Raw genomic sequence first — 20,964 nt, 5'->3', positions numbered from 1 at the left:
ATTATAATTTATTTCTAATGCACCTTCTGAAATTCTTTTTGAACTTCTGTTTCAGGGGAGTTTATTTTAATAAGAAGAGATTTTTCCATCCAAAAATATCTAAAAATTGAATAATCTCTCTCTAGAACATTTTATCTCTCTAAGCCAAAATAGGTAGAAACAAGATCTTTTATTATTCTGAAGAGGGGATTGATTACAAGGGAAGATACTGGACATCTTGAGGGCTGGGGAGGAATCTTACATTCTCTCCCACTTCAAAAACGCGAGATGTCCTCATCTCGCAAACTAAGGGTAATCCCGCAACAGTTCGGCTTCTTTCTCTGAGGTGGCATCTTAAAAAGGATAGAACTTCCATTTGACCAATAATTCTCTCAGAATTCTATTCCATCAGTTCTCAACCAGAGTTATTAAAATCATATCAACCACATTTGAATCCATCATCTGGATAGCATTTTTGCTTATAATTTCAAGTCTTAGATTTACTCGTATATACTGCCAGTAAAGAGCTGCAGTTATACCCTCAATATATACAGGTAGTCACGGTCCTTGAAATTATAAGGTAAATACCATCATGTCTAGGCCTCAAGCAAGTCAGGGATTCCATGCAATTGTGGTACTTCCATCTGAAGACCCAATTACTAATTTTTAAATTTAAGTCTAAATATCAATTTGTATGAATTCCATCACACAATTACAACCTTTTACTGCTACTTCAAAATTTTTTGACATTTTTGGCTTCTCGGTTAATCCACATTAGCCAATTTGCTTTGATACTAGCTTAGAGATCCCTGTCCCCTCTGCGCAACGAATTTAGGGGTGCTAGCAGCGGAAGTAGCACTTCTTGCACGGGGCAGGGACCCTCACTCGGGGCCTTGCCCACGGATACTCGGACAAGAGACTAATCCCTCGATTTTTCCAAAATCAAGCCCGAAAAAACTTCCCTTGCCCAAAAAGCATGGGCGATTCCTCCATGATATTTTTACTCTAACGTAATCAAAAGCCTTAACTAATTGAACTGATTTGACCAAACCCGTAAGTCCCATAGTCAGATCAAGGAAAAGATTGCACTTAGATCATAGTAGAGACCAACGCTTTTTTCCTCATTGAGAGGCACAGCCGTTGATTCTTTTCCATAGAACAATTTTTATCCGGGATTTACTTCATCTATCGTACCATAACAGCACTGAGTCTCATTTTAGGGATCCATAAGTCCAGCCTTGACCCCATCCAGTCCCGTGGGTTAGCCAACCACCCAACCACTGTAGTGATGGGATCCAATTAAGAATTTGGTTAGGTTTTGTCCCGGGTACCAAGGAAAAGAGTTCCCAGGCCCCCTAGCCGGATATTCATGCAAACTTAGAACTAGTCATACCACTTATACACCCAATATGAAATTGCCTTTTTTAGAGATTCAGCTATCTTTAAAACAATCTTTTAATGAAACTATAGTGTCACTAATCATAATCCTCCAAAATATCCGGTTGAATCCTAATTTTCAATTTTTCCTTCATCGGTGTACCTATGGCATCATTGGCAATCAGAACGCTCACCACTTGTCCACTCAGAGGCCTTTTCGATAGATCCTAGCTCATAGTAATCGGTAATATTTTCACTTATAAAAATCAAAATGGAATCTCCGTTGAAGATCAGCAAGATCAACCAACAGATTCATATAAAAGAACCATGGACTCATCCGTTGAGGACCAGCAAGGTCAATCAACCAGATACATGCCCGAATTCTGAAAACAACTCTTACTCCTTGTTCCAATATCTTTCACGATGCACGTGTGGGTATCTTCGACGACCCCCTAAAGCCCGAGCACCGTATGGTCAGCACCCTCTAGGATCCTTCGCAGGTCACCTAGCGCTTCACTCATAGGCCGCTTCCTTGGTCCCTCATCCACCGTACCGGAAGCTCACCATTTAAATCAAACCGAGGCTAGTCAAGACCTCGGCAGACCTTGCTACGTGAGACGTCTCCGTCAGCTGTTGCAACTTTATCAGATTAGGTCTCCATGACCTCATTCACAAGACTTTCAAAATGCTTCCCCAGCATTCTTGACATAAAACAGTCATTTAAAAACATGTCATAATATAGTTTCTATAACGAACTCTCATCTTTCGATATTGTTCCACATCAATTCTCATTTATTTCATATGTATTTTCATTCTCATCACATCATTTTCCATCTCGTCACATCTTTTCTCATTTATCTGCATCAGATCTCACCCACTCGCATCTACCCATATCCACATCTCATCACATGATATTCGTTCACATCACACATCACATCTATCTCCATTTACATCACATCACATTCATTCATATCCATCACATTCACTCGTTCATATCCACCACATATTCTCATAACCATCCCATACATACATTCTATCCACATTATATCACATCACTTCTATCCACATCATATCTCGCCCACAACATCCAAAGAAACTATAGAGAGTAGCTCCAAATCTTGTACGGATCCCCAATTGAGAAAAGGAACAAAGTTCATCTCAAGACACCGAGGAGCATCTCTGAAGATGGCAGAGACGTAAATGATACACAGTGAATCATCATAAAAGGTTGCATGTACACATTGATGCCTCTAATTTTGCAATTGGATGTGTCCTAGCATAGCCAAGGGATCACAAATTGGACTATCCTATTAATTTTGCAAGTGGACACACCTAGATGAATCTCAAATTAATTACACCACCACTGAGCGTGAAGGATTAGCAATGGTTTATGCTGTAAAGAAATTTCAACATTACCTTGTTGTTGCTAACAAATTTGTTTTCTATGTTGACCCCATCAAGCCTTGTTGTATCTGGTAAACAAACATGCTCCACGCGGGAAGGATCACAAGGTGGTTGTTAATTCTTTTTGAGTTCAATTTTGGAGTGGTTGTTGTGAGGGGCCTGGAAAGAAACATGGCATGGCAGTAGATCATATATCCCACATACCTAATGAAGCACCAATTGGGGTTGATGATGACAAGTTACCAGATGCTACACTATTCAAGGTTGAGGCTATTCCAGAATAGAGTGCGAGAATCGTGAACTTTTTACCTCTAGTGGTTTTCTGAATTGAGGAAAGATTTTAGCAAGAAAGTTGCTAAAAGAGAGTGCAGCTTACTAACTTATTGCCAGAACTCTTTATAGATGAGGTAAGGATGACATATTAAGATATTGTCCCGGGGAGGATAAATACTTATACATTATCGAACAAGCACACCAAGGGGTAGCTAGTGGACACTTTGTAGGTGACATTACAATAAGAAAATACTTCACTTGGGTTATTGGTAGCCCATGCTCTTCAAAGATTGTACACTATTTGTGCCAAGGGATATGACGAGTGCCAACATTGTGCAAAGCCATAGAAGAAGGACATGATGCCACTAGCCTATCAGAGTCAACCAACCTTTTGAAAAATGGGCCTTACATTTGGCCCTATTAGTCCTATTGCACGTGACACACCATCATGCTTCATCATTGTTGCCACAGATTATGTAACCAAATGAGTTGAAGCAAGAGCTTCACAAAAAAAGAATGCCATGGCGACTCCTAAGTTTCTCTATGAGAACATCATTACCCGCTTTGGATGTTCTAGATTACCATGGGCCCCTTCTTGTGATAATAACTCGCATGCTCCTAATTAACGACTCTTGTGTTCATGGGCATATAATATTGAAGCATCTTACTTCATGCAAAGAATAGAATATAACGTACTTATCGATATTTATCTTTAGAGTATGAAGCAAGCTTCGAACACAAAAAAGACAAATCGTAAACTCTAAAAATCTCTTTAAAGTGTGAAGCAAGCTTTGAACACATTAAAGGATAAAACCTACTACCTATATTTTGCATTATCTTTTAAGTGTGAAGTAAGCTTAGAACACAATAAAACATAAAGCCTAAACCTAAACTTTTATCTTCTAAGTGTGAAACAAGCTTCGAACACAGTAAAAGATAAATCATATTCCTAAGACTTTATCTTTCAAGTGTGAACCAAGCTTCGAACACAATGAAAGACAAAACTAATTTTTATTTTCTAAAATATATGTACAAGTGTGAAGTAAACTTCAAACACAGGTACACATTTTAGAAGCACTACCTTGGAAGGAAATGCCTCTTTTTAAAGCTTACGGCCTTCAAATATTGAAAGTTGTGTACATAGTACATTGGGAATGATGTACTATTTTTATAGTGAGTTATTTTTATCAATAACTTTATTGATTGATAATATATTGATCAATAAAGTTATCAATGAAAATGTAAGGGCGTAAACGTATAACCTAAAATACATGATGTGTCACCGTATAATACAACCGTATAAAGAGGGAAAACGTATAAAACGGATATTCTTCCCGTATAAAACGAATCTCGTTTAACATATAATGCAACTTAGGTCATAATGCTTTTAGTTTTCCTGCTATGAAGGAACTTATTGCACAAGCCTACACACCAAAGCCTGTCATACTTCATCTCGAAGAAACATTAGATTTCAAACATTTTGTCAATGTATGAAGAGCTGACAAAACAAGGTGCTTAGAGTAGCTCAATTATTTAAGCTCTCTTTAAGCTACTACCAGCATGCCTTTTTTATTAAGAGATTAGAGAATAGTGAGCAAATTTTGCTTTATGGTAAGAAACAGATATAGAGTGGTTGCCTACAGGTGGTTTAGTATTCCTCAAGTTTATTCTAAACATGACAATGAAGGCAATTAAGATGACACCTTTAGAGAGCTCCAAAGAAGTAAAGGAGGCAGCAAACACTGGTCATGGTGTGGATTTTAAGAAGTGTATTAAGGAGAGGAAGGAGTTGATTGAGAAGACAAAGGAATATGAAGGTGATCAAGCAAAAGAATGGTGGGATGACTTCTCATACAACAATAATACATACTTGATAGGTGTCTTCATAACAATTGGGATTTAAACACTACATTTGTATGGCCATCAATAACAACAACGGCCTTGGCTCAAGAGACACACATACCTATGAAGATTGACCAACTGCTACATGGTGAATCACAAGAGATGTATTTAGGATCTAAGCTTCACCAGAGATATGGAATGGTGATGCACAAGGCATAAAGGAAGGCACTTTAGAGCTACTCTAGCACATGGGGATGGTTTAGGCCATACTTTTTGGATTGCTAAAGTTATAAGTATCCACACAGATGAAGAATCTCAGAAAACAATTTTTGTAATTGTGTATTGGTTCATGACAACACACAAAATGGATTTGAAGGGAAGCACAACCTAGAGATGGTAAGTGAGGCTCATGGCAGGGAAAAATGAAAGAGAAACAAAAACACTCCAAGCACTAGTCTATTGGTACTTGTAGTTGTGGATATTTTAGTTTATGACTTTCCTCTCACAAAATCGGGTTACTTATGGAAGTCTAAAGTATTAATTCTCAAGAAAAAAATTCATGCTTTGAATGTTGGGGAGCATGCAAACACTTCATCACCAAATGTGTTGCTTACAAACCAATGAAGTAGTGGATTTCTTCCTCTAGGAGCTCACTTAGAGGAGGGAAATGTACTTATGGATAGTGAGGAGAAGTATGCATCATCAACTTCCTCACGGGATGAGAGTGCCACTAATGATAGTGGAGGACTCAGTAGTAGTAAAGAATAAGTAGTGTGGGAGCTACATTCAGCAGAGTATGGTTTTTTTATTGATATTCCAATTGTTAATGTACGACTCCAAATTATGGCATGAATTTGTACTTTTATTCGAGAAGTTGTCTACTTTTCAAGTAACATTTTGTTTAAAAAAAATCAAATTTCGGAGTTTATTTATCATTTTGTATCATGTCAAATTTGTACACACTACCCAAAATTTTGTCATTTTTTGGACATGCTTTACTCATGAGTACAATGTTTTCAAAAAACCCTTTGAAAAGGTCTTTTTTGGAAGGAATATTTTAAAGATGCCAGATGTTTCTTTTTTGAGAAAATATTACGTATTTTACTCGCAAACGTGTTGACCTTATAATAGTCCTTTTTTAGCTTTAATACTACCATACCAATGTTATATAGCAATCACCACTATACTATAATAAAGGTCCATTATACATGTTTTGTGTTTCTTTATGCTTATGACTACTTATTAATAGTTAAAATAGTGATCTAATGTCTAATTTATGACTTTAGTAATAATAGTCCTTTTTTAGGTTTAATACTACCATACTACCATGCCAATGTCTACTTTATTGTAATAAAGTAGGAACTTTATTCAATAGGGTTAATAATGGGACAAGTCCATGTATAAAAGAGGGGACTTGGACCACGGTTGTAACTTTTGATGATCATTTTCAGAAATGGAAACTTATGTTTCTTGGAGCTCATGGCTTCTCTCTTGGCTTGTGGAAGGCTATTTCCATTCTCTTGGTGAGAGACTAAACACACTTAGGCATCATGTTTACATGGTGATTACTCATATTTTTCATGCATTACATCCCTTCATTCTAATTGGTATCAGAGCTCTTGATTTTGATCATGGGCATGCATGGGTTGTTGGGAAAATTTGCTTGAAAATTTGAGTTTCTTTTAATTTTTTTTTCATTTTCTTGTAATCCTTGAGTGATTCTTGACAAATCTTCTCTAATCTTGCTTAATCTCATGGATATGGTGAGCATTTCATGGAAATTGCTTGAATTTTGAGTGATTTTGGCCAATTTTGCCATTTTTGGACCAAATTTTGGGCCTTTAGACCAAAAATTTGGGACAATCGGGCCAAAACTTAGGGCAAGTGACTAATTGCAATTAACTTTTCTACTAATCACGTTTAGTAATCATCTTCTTCTTCCTCAAGCTTTCCATAGCCATGGGATGCTCTTCCTTTACCCGTTTTGATGCCAAACCTTAGGGTTTTTGTAGAGCTCACTGAGATCTTTCATTTGAGCCTCTTCTTGCAAATTTTTTTCTCAAGATTGGAGAGCTTTTGTTCATTCTTCCATGGCTGTGAGAAACCCTAGTATACCTTGCCACATTGATCATATCTTTCATTGCTAAACTTTTACATACCTCATAGGCATCATTCCTATTCTAAACATTTCATGGAGGAGGCAAAGATGCGAAAATGGCGGGCTGCAGCAGGCTGCCACCTCAAAACTGTGCTGAAGTTTGTGGAGGGAGAGCTAGGTGAAGCCTAGCTCTACTACCTCATGAGTTGGAAGCCTTTCAATAGGGTTCTTAGCTATTGTTTGGAGCACATTTTCAAGCTTTGTTCAAGCACATGGGAGGTGTTATTTGGCTGCAAATTTCAGAGCAAAGAGAGGCTACGTTTTTCTTCAACAAGAGGCTTCTTCAACATTTTCTACCATTGAAGCTTTCCGGATGACATTGGTGAGTGGTTTGATCAATTTCTTGCAAGTTTGAAGCATTTGGTGGAGCTTGGGAATGGATTAGGGTTGGACACATTCAAACTCCCCTAATTTTCAGAAATTAACCATTAAAGCTTGACCATTCACATGCCAATATTGCTTCTCCATGCATTATTGATGGCAATGGTGAAAGGAATTGATTCCACATGAGCTTGGCCAATTCATAGATCACATTTTGGGGGATTTTCTTCATTATGTCTCATTTGGCATGCCATTGATGGAATAGCAAGCTTATGCAATGTTTTTTTGGAGTCCCTCATGCTCATCTTGATGCCATATGGACACTATGGATGCTATACATAGCCATGCCAATGCTATGTTTTACACATGGGCATAAGAGAGCATAAGTTTTGGAAGCATGCATTTGTCAATATGATGTGAAAGGGATTGTTGGAATGCAATTGCAAATGCCTTGATTGTGGTTAACAAATGCTTATGCAAATGCCATGGTGAGGGCATTGTGAATTGTTGGTTTGTGTTGGAGCTTTTGGATGATGGATTGAGGCATGAGTCCATGCTTTATTGATGAGTTCTAAATTGTAAAAGGGGCATGAGTCATGCTCAATACTTGTAAGCCAACAAACTTGTTCTATCATTTGATATTATCCACATCATTTTGTACCTACACTCACCATTGCTACCACTTCAAGTTTTTATAGAATCTAGCAATGTGTGAGGGTACCTTGGCATTGGTTGGAGAGGCCAAGGGGAGAATGGCTTGAACTCTTTGTGCCGTGATTGCCATGGTAAAGCGGTACAAAGGGGGATTAGGTACACCGGTGTGAAGAAATGGCCTCAACCTTCACCTTGGAGGAAAACTCGGTGAAGGGGTGAGAAGAGCTTGGCCGGGAGATCGGCAAGCTTCAACGCGCGTCCTCAACAATCCTCACCATCGACTTTGTGGATGCATTTGGGCAATGGGGCCCCTTTTCCGTCATATTGTGTGGATATTGCAAATGCTTTGATGGACAAAGAGTGCATATGATCTTTCATGACATTGTGGGATACAAAGAGTATTGCATTGTGATTTGAGAAGTTGCATTTTCATTTGAGATTTGGTTCCAATTACAAAGGAGACTCTGGCGGAATTTTTCCAACAAGGGAGCCAAACAAGCTTATTGATTGGAGATTTACCCCATGGATACATTTGAAGAGTTATTCACAACTACCAAGGGGAGAAACACCAATCATTTGTAGCCGGATTGAGCTTTGGGACCGAGTTTTGGAAATTTCTGGGATTTTACAAAACCCTAATTCAGTCCTAGGGTTTTTGGGATTAGGTCTGAGTGATTACACGACTCTATTCTACTCCTTGAGAGTTTTCAAATGAGCCATAGAACCCCTTAATCGGATATCACAATCTCGGTCAAAGTAGTCATGTTGACTTTCTGGTCAAAGTCAAACAGAATATACTTCCACTTTGACTGAATCAAAATGCTTTTAGGGGTAGGTTCTATCTTCCGTTAGATTTCTATAGAGCCGTCAAAATCCTAATTCCGACATATATTTTGCGTTTTAGAGCCAAATTACTACTTTCAGCTGTCCCGCACAGACCCTAAAACAGAGAGTACTTGCCTACACCTAATTCTTACTGTGTTCATTTGGGAGGATAGTAGACACCATTACCTACCCATAGAACCTTCTTTTGTCCAATTCCGACATCATTTGGGCATTCTACCAACATCTTGCATTTCTTCACTATGCCGAAGGGAAGACCACGCAAGGGTGGGGATGTTGTGCAAGAAATGATCATTGGTGATGAGGACATGGAAGGTAATATGGATGCAAGGGATGCATTCATCAATGAAGACAATGGGGGCAATGTACATAATCAAATTTCTCAAGGGACACAAGCGGCGGTTAACCATGACACCCTCATGCAAATGCTTGTACAACGGTTGGAGACCTTAGACTCCAAGCTTGATTCTCATTTTGAAACATTATCCTCACGGATTGGTGTGATGGAGGACAAGTTTGGAAAGTCTCAAGCACAAGAAAAGCATGGGAATCATGGTGACTATGAGCAAAGAAAAGGCAAGGGCATCTTGAATGAGGATTCCATGAAGGCCGTACAAGAGGATCCATTGGGAGCATCCACTCGGGGATTCATGGCGGATGCACGGAGACCTCTTGTCAAGGACATGTTTCCTCCTTCTTTTCATTCGGGTTTGTCTCACCTCAATGCATCAAAGGGTCCTACCTTTTCTAGGGCAATGCATTCAAGGGAAGAGGATGAGGTGTTTGTGAATGATGAGGAGATTGCACTCGATTGGAATCAAATGTCCTTTGCCCAAAGACAAAGGGATGCTCACGAGAAGTGGATGGAATTGTCGAATATCATCAAGAGGGATTACAAAGACTTTGCACAATTTATGGAGTCATACTCGAAGATGCAAAGATTCAAGCCCTCTACCCAACATGATAACCCATCCCACATATCTTCCAAGGATGTCAAAGACAAAATCTCACTATCAAAGTTCAAAGGTGACGGGTCATCTCCGCAAGAGTTGGAGGAGTGGGCTACCAAGCTTGACACCTATTTCCAACTTTACCCAAAAAGTGAGCGTGATATGGTACAATTTTCCTCCTTACATCTTGAAGATTATGCTCATCAATGGTGGAGGCACTTGGTCAAACAAGGGAACACGCCATCAACTTGGGAAGGATTGAAGCGGGAGATGAACTTGGCCTTCATTTCACCCTTAGTGCTTGACCGATACCATGAAGAATGGTATGAGCTTTCTCAAAAGGAGATGATGGTGAGAGGTTACATCAAGAGATTTTTGAAGCTTTCAATGTACATGGAAGACTTGAGTGAAGACATGAAGATGAAAAAGTTTGTGCATGGGCTTGAACACTTCATCAAGGCGGATGTGTCGGCTCAAAGGCCTAGCTCTCTCAAAGAAGCTATGAGGTTAGCCGAACTCTATGAGCCAAAGTACAAGAGGTCTCAGCCCATGACCTTCACCAAAGACACACTCAAACCAACCACTACTTCTTACAATTTTGGGAAAGGTCCTACCTCTACATTACCATCCTCTAATCCAAGAACTCCTACATCATTTGGGGGTGGACAGCCAAAGAATGGGATACATCAATTTGATGCCAAAAAGAGTAGTGACTTCATGAAGAAGAAGCCCTTTCAACCCTTCAAGAAGACTCAAAGAATGGATGATCCAAAGATTGAGGAGTTGAGAAGCAAAGGGCTATGTTTCAAGTGCAAAGAGAGGTGGTCACCCGGGCATGTGTGCAAATCAAAGAAGATTGTGGCCACTATGATCCTCATGGATGAGGAAGAGAACAAGGATGACTCTCATGACATTGAGGAATGGGAGGATTGCAATGAAGAAGCACATGAGGAGTCACTTGAAGACCATTCTTTCATCACGGAGGATGGTGAGTTTCTGTTTGATCCGAGAGGTGGAGTTAAGGAAAGCCTTGTGGATGGAGACATGCCTACCAATGCAAAAATTTCAGCTTGCATATGCTCTATCTCACAAGAGTTGTTGGCGGGTTGCAAGAACCCAAGCACACTAAGGTTGGTGGGGACCATCAATGGGAGGGTTGCACATATTCTTGTGGATTCCGGGAGCACTCATAGCTTCATCAACTCTAAATCCATCAACTCTCTCAAACTCAACACAAAGAAGTATACATGCTGTAATTTCTGGACAGCTTTGGGAAGGTCTACTATTGGGCCTATTTTTCTACTCCAACAAGCTTCATGGCATATCCTAATGAAAGATTATGATGTGGGCTACATATGGCTGAGTGTACATATCATTTTCAGCCCAATATATGGAGTCTAAATGAAGGATTTTCAAGGGTCTTCATCGACTAGAAGGGCTGTCATAACAGTCCCACTCATACACTTTGGGCTTGAAGCTTTGTGGACTTGTATACATCCGGATTTTCATTGTATATGTGCTTTGGATGTACTTGAGAACTCTTAACCACTTCCCATTGATTACATTAGAGTCTCATACTTTGAGATTGTACATGTTATTGATTTTGAGGACAAAATCTTTGGGAAGGGATGGTTTGTAATAAAGTAGGAACTTTATTCAATAGGGTTAATAATGGGACAAGTCCATGTATAAAAGAGGGGACTTGGACCATGGTTGTAACTTTTGATGATCATTTTCAGAAATGGAAACTTATGTTTCTTGGAGCTCATGGCTTCTCTCTTGGCTTGTGGAAGGCTATTTCCATTCTCTTGGTGAGAGACTAAACACACTTAGGCATCATGTTTACATGGTGATTACTCATATTTTTCATGCATTACATCCCTTCATTCCATTTATGACTTTAATAATGGTATTTCTTAAGATTTAATACTACCATACCAATGTTATATAGCACCGCTATACTATACTAATGTTATAGCAATCAAATAGAAGTCTTGTGTGCTATATAGCAGTAAAATAGAACTCTTTTGTTCTATATAGCAATCAAATAGTGCTCAAGAGTGCTATACAACAATCAAATAGCACTCTTGAGCTATGTAACAATCAAATAGCACTCTTGAGCTATGTAACAATCAAACATCAATCTTGTGCTATATACCAATCAAATAGTGCTATATAGTAATCATGCATTCTCTAATGATGCCTTATACATGCTTTGTGTTTCTTTATGCTTATGACTACTTATTAGTAGTAAAAATAGTGATCTAATGTCTTCTTTATGACTTTAATAATAGTCCTTTTTTAGCAAGTTAATACTACCATACCAATGTTATATAGCAATCACCACTATAGTATACTAATATCATACAATAAAATAGAAGTCTTGTGTCCTATATAGCAGTCAAATAGAAGTCTTTTGTGCTATATAGAAATCAAATAGCACTCTTAATCTATATAACAATCAAAAAGAAATTTTGTGATATGTACCAATTAAATAGCAAACTTTTGTGGTATATAGCATTCAAATAGAACTCTTAATCTATATAACAATCAAACAATTATCTTGTGCTATATACCAATCAAATAGCAAACTATGGTGACCTTGATAAAACATCACTCATCACCTCACTAGTGCTTATATGATTGGTATTTCATATCTTAATTGTAGATTTGGTAACACTATATATGCTTGGAAAAGTGAAAGCTAATACTTTGCATTGCTTACAAAAATGCAACAATTAACGAGTAAGATATCTTTACATTGCTTATATACATGCAAGCTAATACTTTAACAAGTAAGGTATTTTTGCATTTCTTATATACATGCAAGCTAATGCTTTTCATTTCTTTTAAAACTTTAGCTCAAACAAGTCTTAGAAGTTTCAAACTAGAAACCTCCTTCTCAAATCAGGTACTATAAACAAGGTAAGTAAAAAGGATGCTTCTATCATCATAGATGAGAGAGTTTGTGTGATAAGAAAATATGGGAGAGGCTACCATAAGAGAAGGAAGATTTAAAAGAAGCAACGAGAAAGAGGATGATGTGCCTCTTAAATCTATGATGGCAAAGATGAAAAGGGGCACAAAATACAAACAATATGTTTTAATTAGATTGTACCATTTATATATAGTAGATGCAAAGTTTTAATTAGATAATACCATTTATATACACTAGATGTAAAATTCAAAACCCTTTGGGTGTTAATAAGGGGTTAAAAAATGTAAAATACCATTTATACATACTAGATATAAAGTTTAAAACCCTTAGGATGTTAAAGATAATAAGGGTTAAAAATTGCAATACTGCTACAAGTAATATGTTTTGATAGATTGTACCATTTATATGTACTAGCTATAAAGTTTAATATCCTTCGGGAGTTTTTCATAGAAGTTAAAATTGTAGGGAAGAGGAAATGCAACACAACGACTAGCAATCAGATAGAGGGAACAAGTTTGAAACCGAATCGGCACTACTTATATTACTGAATCAGATGAAGTACAAGAAATGATAAATTATGACTGTAATGTGGATGGCCTAATCCCCAAACCCCTATCCTAGTTCTAAGGAGCTCAATCAGCTCATATCTGACAATTTATACAATGCAATGAGTGCTAGGCTTAGGCTACACACTCAATAGCAGCATAAGTGACTTTTGTTCACTATCTTATTCACTATTAAGATGGGATTTTATAATGATCGCGGTAGGTGAACAACTTATGCCAATGGTGGACGATTCATGATTGAGGCTTCATCTCCGCCGCCAGTGTAATCATGTAGGTGCAATCAAAACTCTGGAGTTTTAAGTCAGCTAAATTGTGCCAGTAAGGTCAACTCTATAGAACTATTTCCAAATAAGACGACAACCTAAGATTCTTTCTTTGATGTAGGAATCACTTTCCATCAAATAGGTGGTGTATTCTCCAAGGCTTTCCGTACCTTAGAGATAGTGTGAACTTGCATCTTTTAGAAACTTCCCTAAAGATCAACATCTCTAAACCTTTGATTAGACAGCTAACTTTGTAGGTCAGAACCTGACTCCAAGAGACTAAATTAGTTAGGTGATTTAGACAACTGACTTTGACAGACTTCGAAGGTGGGAAGTTGACTCTAGCAGCGTATTCAGTTAGCTGATTCAGACAGTTGATTTTGACAGATGACTTAGACTTGCAAAATAAAAATTTTAAAAAATCTAGAACATGTTATTCTCTGGAAGACTATTGAGCCTTCCCTTACTCCAAGCATGGAGCAACTGTGGAGCCTTCCATTACTCTTCAAACACCTTCCCTTAAGGTAAGTTCCATCATGCCAAGGCCTAATCTATATGCTTGAAAAAGAGCTCTTTGGCTAGGGATTTAGTGAAGATGTCTGCAACATTCTCTTTGGTATTGCAATACTATAACACTATGTCACCTGAGTGTATCTTCTCCTTGATGAAATGTTCTCCGACTTCAATATGATTGCTCCTTTGATGCATGATTGGATTCTTGGCTAAGGCTTTAGTTCATATGTTATCAAAGAGAATAGGAGTAGGACTGTTAACTCCATAAAGGCCAAGTTCCTGCAAACATCTTTTCAGCCACATAACTTCACAAGATGAGGTGGTTATTAAGGCTTTGTATTTAGCCTGTGTGGTTGACAAACTGACTGTATTCTTCCTCTTAGAACACCATGAAATGGCTCCTCCACACTAAGAAAGCCTACATAATCAGAATCACTAAATCCATGTAGACTTAGTGTGTCACCAGCATATAAGATACCCCAATGCTAAGTGCCTTTCAAATATTTGAGCACTCTTTTGGTTACAATCCAATGAGATAATTTGGGTTCTGCATAAACTAAGAAAGACTATTTACTATGAAACAGAGGTGAGGCCAAGATAGTCAAGTAAATGAGAGAACCAATGAGTTTCCTATACACAGTAGTATCAGAAGGATGACCTATTTCATCCTTTGTCAGCTTCAAATTGGATTTCATTGGTGTAGACACTGGCTTGTAGGTCTCCATAATACCAAACTTCTTGAGAATAGATTGCAGGTACTTTTGCTGAGAAACCAGCTGTGGTCCTGACTACTTCAATCCCAAGAATATAGTGTAGGTATCCAAGGTCTTTCATCTCAAACTCAACTGAGAGTTTGTATTTGATAACAGCAACAATGGCTTTATTGCGACCTTTCAAAATCAGATCATCAACATACATAAGAAAAAGAACAATGTTCTTCCCTCTCACCATGTATTAGAGAGTATAATTTACTCTTCTAGAAATATTGAGTTTTGAGCTTTGATAATCTCATCAATTCTACCAAACCACGCTCTTGGAGCTTATTTCAGACCATACAAGCTCTTGTGCAACTTTCAAACAAGATGCCCTATGCCTGCTCTCTCTAACATAACCTGCAGCTGTTGCATGTAGACTTCTTCCTCAAGCTGGCCATTGAGGAAGGCATTGTTGATATCCGTTTTCCACAATTTCCACTTATAAAGAGAGGCTAAAGGAGTAACCTGATGGAGCTCATCTTGGCTACTGGTGCAAAGGTCTTTTCATAATTAACCTCCTATTTTTGAGCAAAACCTTTAGCCACAAGTCTTTCTTTGTACCTATCTATATTCCCTTCCTTGTTTTACTTCAGTTTGTAGATCCATTTGTAGTATATTGCTTTCTTGTTGGGTAGAAGATCACATAGATTGTGATTCTTGTGCAATGCAGTCATCTCTTTATCCATTACATTTGTAGTATATTGCTTTCTTGTTGGGTAGAAGATCACATAGATTGTGATTCTTGTGCAATGCAGTCATCTCTTTATCCATTACATATGTCCATTCTTTCTTATCACAGGCATCCTCATAGAAGAGGAGTTCATCATGATGTATCAATAATGTTAAGAGAGTATAATTTGTTTGTTCAAAGTTTAAATTGTTACCTTTGTGATATGTTAACCTTTGGGGTTGCCTTCTATCTGTGGTCGACCTTTGAGGGCTACTTGGTGGGCATCATCTTCTTCCTCTAGTTCTTCAATGGGGTCTTCCAAAGGTGTTATCTCTCATTTGAGAGTAGTTGATGAAAAAGGGGTGTCTGCATATGGTGTGAGTTGAGGTCCAGCTATTGGCAGTCTCATCAAATATCACATCCCTTGACACAAATGTTTTCTTTTTTATTGGATCATAGAGTTTATAAGCCTTATGCTCACTACTATATCCAACAAACACACACTTTCTTGACTTGTCACAAAACACATAGGCATTTATCCTTCATGAGATACCCCTCTTTGATCACATAAGAGGCATGTGCATCAAGATTCTTCCTATTTGCATTTGGAATATGAGAAAAAACTAAACAGCATTTTGAGATGATGTACCTAAGGCTTGAGTCCATCAAAGGCTTCATATGGGGTGATGCCCCTGTGCTTTAGATGGGGATGTGCTCATTAGGTAGCATGATGTACTGATAGCTTCAATCCAGTAGGTGTTTGAGAGGTTCTTATCCTTTTGCATACACCTAATTGACTCAAACAAGACTTTGTTCTTCCTCTCAACAACTCCATTTTTCTGAGGTGTATAGCTACAAGTCAGTTGCCTTCTTATGTCATGCTCAAGAAGGTATTTGTTGAAGTCTTTTGAGAGATATTCTCCTCCATTGTAGGACATAAGGAACTTGATTATTCTACCTACTATCATGTTCTGAACCATAACATGAAACTCTTTGAAAATTCCAAATACTTCAGCTTTAGATTTCATGAAGAAAATCGAAGTTTATCTAGAGTATTCATTTATGAAGGAAACATAGTATGTATTGCCACACCAAGTGAAGGAGTGTGGGCTGATTCATAGACATCTGTGTGAATGAGGTCAAGGACTCCTCTTAAACTACTTGTGCTTCTAGAAAATGGTTCTCTAGACTGTTTGCTGATGCAACATGCTTCACATAGTTTATCATCTTTTTTGTAGAGATGGTATGCCCAAAACCATGACTTTTTATTTCAACACACACATACTATTGAAACTCAAGTGACCACACCTTTTATGCCATAATTTTGATCGAGGTAAGGAGGCTGACCTATTAGCTTGCATTGTTGAAAACTTTGCTCCTACTGATCCATTGAACTTGAAGAATTTGGCATCCTTCTAACCTCTTCCAATGACCTTGTATAGTTGTGTTGAGGATCTTTGATCAGGCATTGTTGACCTTCAAATTCCACTTTGAAGCCTTTATCCACCATGGCTCAAATTGAGGAGGAAGGTCTTGGTGTGAGTAAAGGCACCAAGGGGACATCTCCAAGCTGGTTCATTTGCCATGTGTTCAAATCAAGGGAAACTCCTTTATCTATGATAGAATTAGAAATGTTGTCTGTAGTGTAAATCAAACCATCATGAGTAAAAGAAAATTTAGAAAAGTATTCATCATGAGAAGTCATGTGGGAGCTTGCCCCACTATCAATTCACCATGGTTCTTGCTTGCCTACCATGGTCTACATGGTTGGCATCTTAGAAAAGTATTCATCTCATGAGAAGTCATGTGGGAGCTTGCCCCACTATCAATTCACCATGGTTCTTGCTTGTTGCCATGGTCTACATGGTTGGCCTCTTTGATCTCTTCAATAGAGAGAAAAGTGTTAGCATTTGTGAAGCTTTGAGAGCTTCCATCTTTAGCATACCTGACTGATTTTTCCTTTAGATCAGTCTGCTTTTTCTTACGATATTTCTCAAAATGTCCATATTTTTTACACTAATAACATTGAATGAAGTTATGGGAAGTTCTACCTCTAGAGGAATATCCACCTCTACCATTAGAAGAATAAGTACCTTCATGAGTACCTTGATCATTGTTGCCATGTTATTGGGCTGGTAGTTGTTATGTATTCCTTGTCCTCTTTGATTATTTGTTCTTCCTCTGCCTCTTGTTGTGAAGAGTACTTTGTCATTATTACTTGTTGAAGTGCTGCTGCTACCATGGATGTTCTTCATGTGGCTGCTTGTCTTAGACCCTCATCCCTAAAAGGATCTGGTCCATCTTGTCAAGTGAGGATTTTTCCCTCAAAATTATGAGGCCTTGAACAACACCTTCATAGCCTTCCTTTAGTCCATGGTGGATGATGATTGTAGCAAGCTCATTGTCGGACATCTTGTCTCCCACATCTATCAGTTGTTGATGCAGGTCTTTCACCCACTTGATGAAGTCCGTAGCATTCTCATTGGGCTTCCTTGTTTCATTGTTTGTGAGTTCATCTCTCAAGGTAATATGTATCGAAGTGCTTTTAGACTCATAAACCTTCTTTAGATTGTCCCAATCTTCTTTGGGAGTCAACACCCCCCTCAAATGGTTGAGGATGTTATTCTTCACACTCAGCTTTATCATGTAGATAGCAAACATGGCCATCTTGTCCCATTTTGCAAGGGCTTCATTAGTTAGATCAATTGGTCTCTTCATAGAAACCATCCCCCAACAATCTTGGTATAATAATAGTGATTCCATCTTCAACTTCCATGTTGCATAGTTTGTACTATTGAGTTTTTTGGCTCCCTCCAAGTGTAGACTACTCAAGTTGGGTGCCATTGAGTCAATAGAACAGGTAGCTGATTTCACCCTCGGATTCCCACAACTAGAGCTGACTCTGACACTGACTTTGAAAGTTTATTCTGATTGTATTAAACCTAGCCAAGAAATTAAACCCAGTCAAGCAAGTAAACCCGGCCAAATGCAGAATGCCAATTGCGGAATGAAAAAAGCTATGTAGCAAATAAACAAGAATTGTCAGCACAAAAAGTTGTTGGTTGTTGTGAACAGTAGGTCGACTATAAGTAGTAACTTGACGAGCGGCTTAGGGCCATCCTTCCAAATAGGCATGCTGGGGGTAGAGAATGTACTTTTTAATATGTTTTTTATTTTGATTTGATAGCATTAGTAGCACGAGTATGGTGTAGCATTGATTGCATGGCCTTCGGCATTATATATCTCTAAGGACACTTGGACTTCTTGTTTTTGCAGCCCCAGAAAATCAAATAGGTCTATTAAATGCATGTGTTGCACGATATGTGAGAAAGGATGATCCTCTTGGTACCCCCAACTTCCCTATTCCAATTGGTGATATGTTTGAGATAAATGGTGTAGAATTTATGGTCGATGCAGCATCAACTATACAAGCTGGTGATCTTGGGCTATTTCTTCACACTCCTCTCAAGAGGTGTAACTATTCTCCCTTATGGAGGAGATACTTGTATTGTCACAATGATTGGAAGGAGTTATGCAAGGTGTATCCTAGGGCTTTGAAGTACTCATTTCAAGAGGATACCAAGGTAGATTGTCCAGATGATATGATGTATATTGTTGGTGATGTAGAGTATGAAAATGTGGCAGGATATATAAACAGTTGTCATGGCACAAAGATGAGACCAAATGTATGCTACACACTTGTCCTAAAATTACCACCTTGGTGTATAGCCCACATAAATGTCAATTCAGGTGAGTATGGCTACATATGTATTGAAACCTTATGTGACATTTATATCGAGGGGAGGAGCTATTTGCTGACTACAAGTTTCTCTGACACTATGTATAGTCTACATTAATAATTGAAAGAATAGATCATTGTCATATGTTTTCATATTTTTCTCTTTTATATAGTGTATTTTATTATGGTTTCAATGTAAATTGTTTATTTCAAAGATATTTCTTTGAAAAAAAAGTAGAGGTGTGAGGAAAATCTTTGTTGATCATTTCTGCATGAACATGTAGAGAATGGTCCTAGGATCATTCTAGATTTCACTAGATGTCAACACAAGAGGGTGGTGAATGGCCCTTGGGCCATTCTACCATCCAAAATGTAATTTGGAATGGCCCTAGTTCTAAAGCACATCATGGATTGTTGAATGGCCCTAGGGCAACTCTTTCAAGCACATTGTATAGGTAGACTGACCCTTCGTCCATTCTACCATTCACATTGTATAGGTAGATTGACCCTTAGGCCATTCTACCATCACAATGTTGATGTTTTTTGCGTGCGCATGTAGAGATTGGCCCTAATACCATTCTAAAATTCACCAAAAATTTACACAAGAGAGTAGAGAATGTCCCTAGGGCCATTCTTGAAAGCAAAATGTGCTTTAGAATTCCTTAAGACCACTCTACCATGCACAATGTGCTTGAAAGAATGGACATAATGACATTCTCTACTCTCTTATGTAAACTGTTGGTGAATTTTAGAATGGCACTAGGGCCATTCTAAAACACATTGTGCTTGCAAGAATGGCCCTAGGGCCATTCTACCATGCACATTCTTGATGTTTTATGCTTGATCATGTAGAGAATGGCCCTAGGACCATTAACTTTGACATTCTATGTGGTGTTTAGATTTTTTGTGATAATGAAGTATCACTGGTGTTTTAATGTTGCAAATGATATAAAAATTTTAAATATTTGAATTGAACAAGAACATCTGTCATTCACGATGAAAGATCATTGCTAAGAATCTTTAACAATATTCCTACTACAAGTGAAATGCTACTGAAGTTATGGAGGAGTCAGTTATAGGTGATATTGAGAGTTGTACAATACAAGACACGTCTAAGAAATCAATGTTGACTATGGTGTTGGATTTGAATGGATTGCTTTTGCAGCATTGTATTCAACCATCAATGTTGCATTAATCCACTATGTATGGTCCAAAAAGATATTTTATACTCTAACCTGGATGTATAGATTTTTTATACTCTAACCTGGATGTATAGATTTTTTGTAGACCCTTTTCGAAAGATGTAATGTTGGGATCTGGTCAACAAAAATGGAGGATAATGTTATTCAAATGGTGAGAGAACTTTGTGAAAAAAAGTAAAATACTTCTTTTCTTGCCATTTGGAGTCAACAAGCTCATTACACTTTTTTTGCCATTTGGAGTCAACAAGCTCATTACACTTATGAGAAAAATAAATTGCTTAGACTAGTCAGTCCAGGTGTCAAAGCAATGTTTAAGCCATTAGAGAGAATGTCTAAAGGCTTTGAATGTGATTCTAGGAGGACCGTTCTTGTTGATGACTCTCCATATAAACGATGTGTTACCCTCGCTATAGTAATTGCATCTTCCCATCCAAGTTTGATATAGATAAGAAGAATGACAACATTCTTTTGGGGGAATTACTGCCTTACTTGATGCGGCTTGATGATGCTGAGGATG

This window comes from Cibotium barometz, chromosome 55 (genome assembly GCF_041138505.1).
Source record: "Cibotium barometz isolate CiBa-2024 chromosome 55, ASM4113850v1, whole genome shotgun sequence".
NCBI lineage: Eukaryota > Viridiplantae > Streptophyta > Polypodiopsida > Cyatheales > Cibotiaceae > Cibotium > Cibotium barometz.
This window is presented reverse-complemented; position numbering follows the sequence as displayed.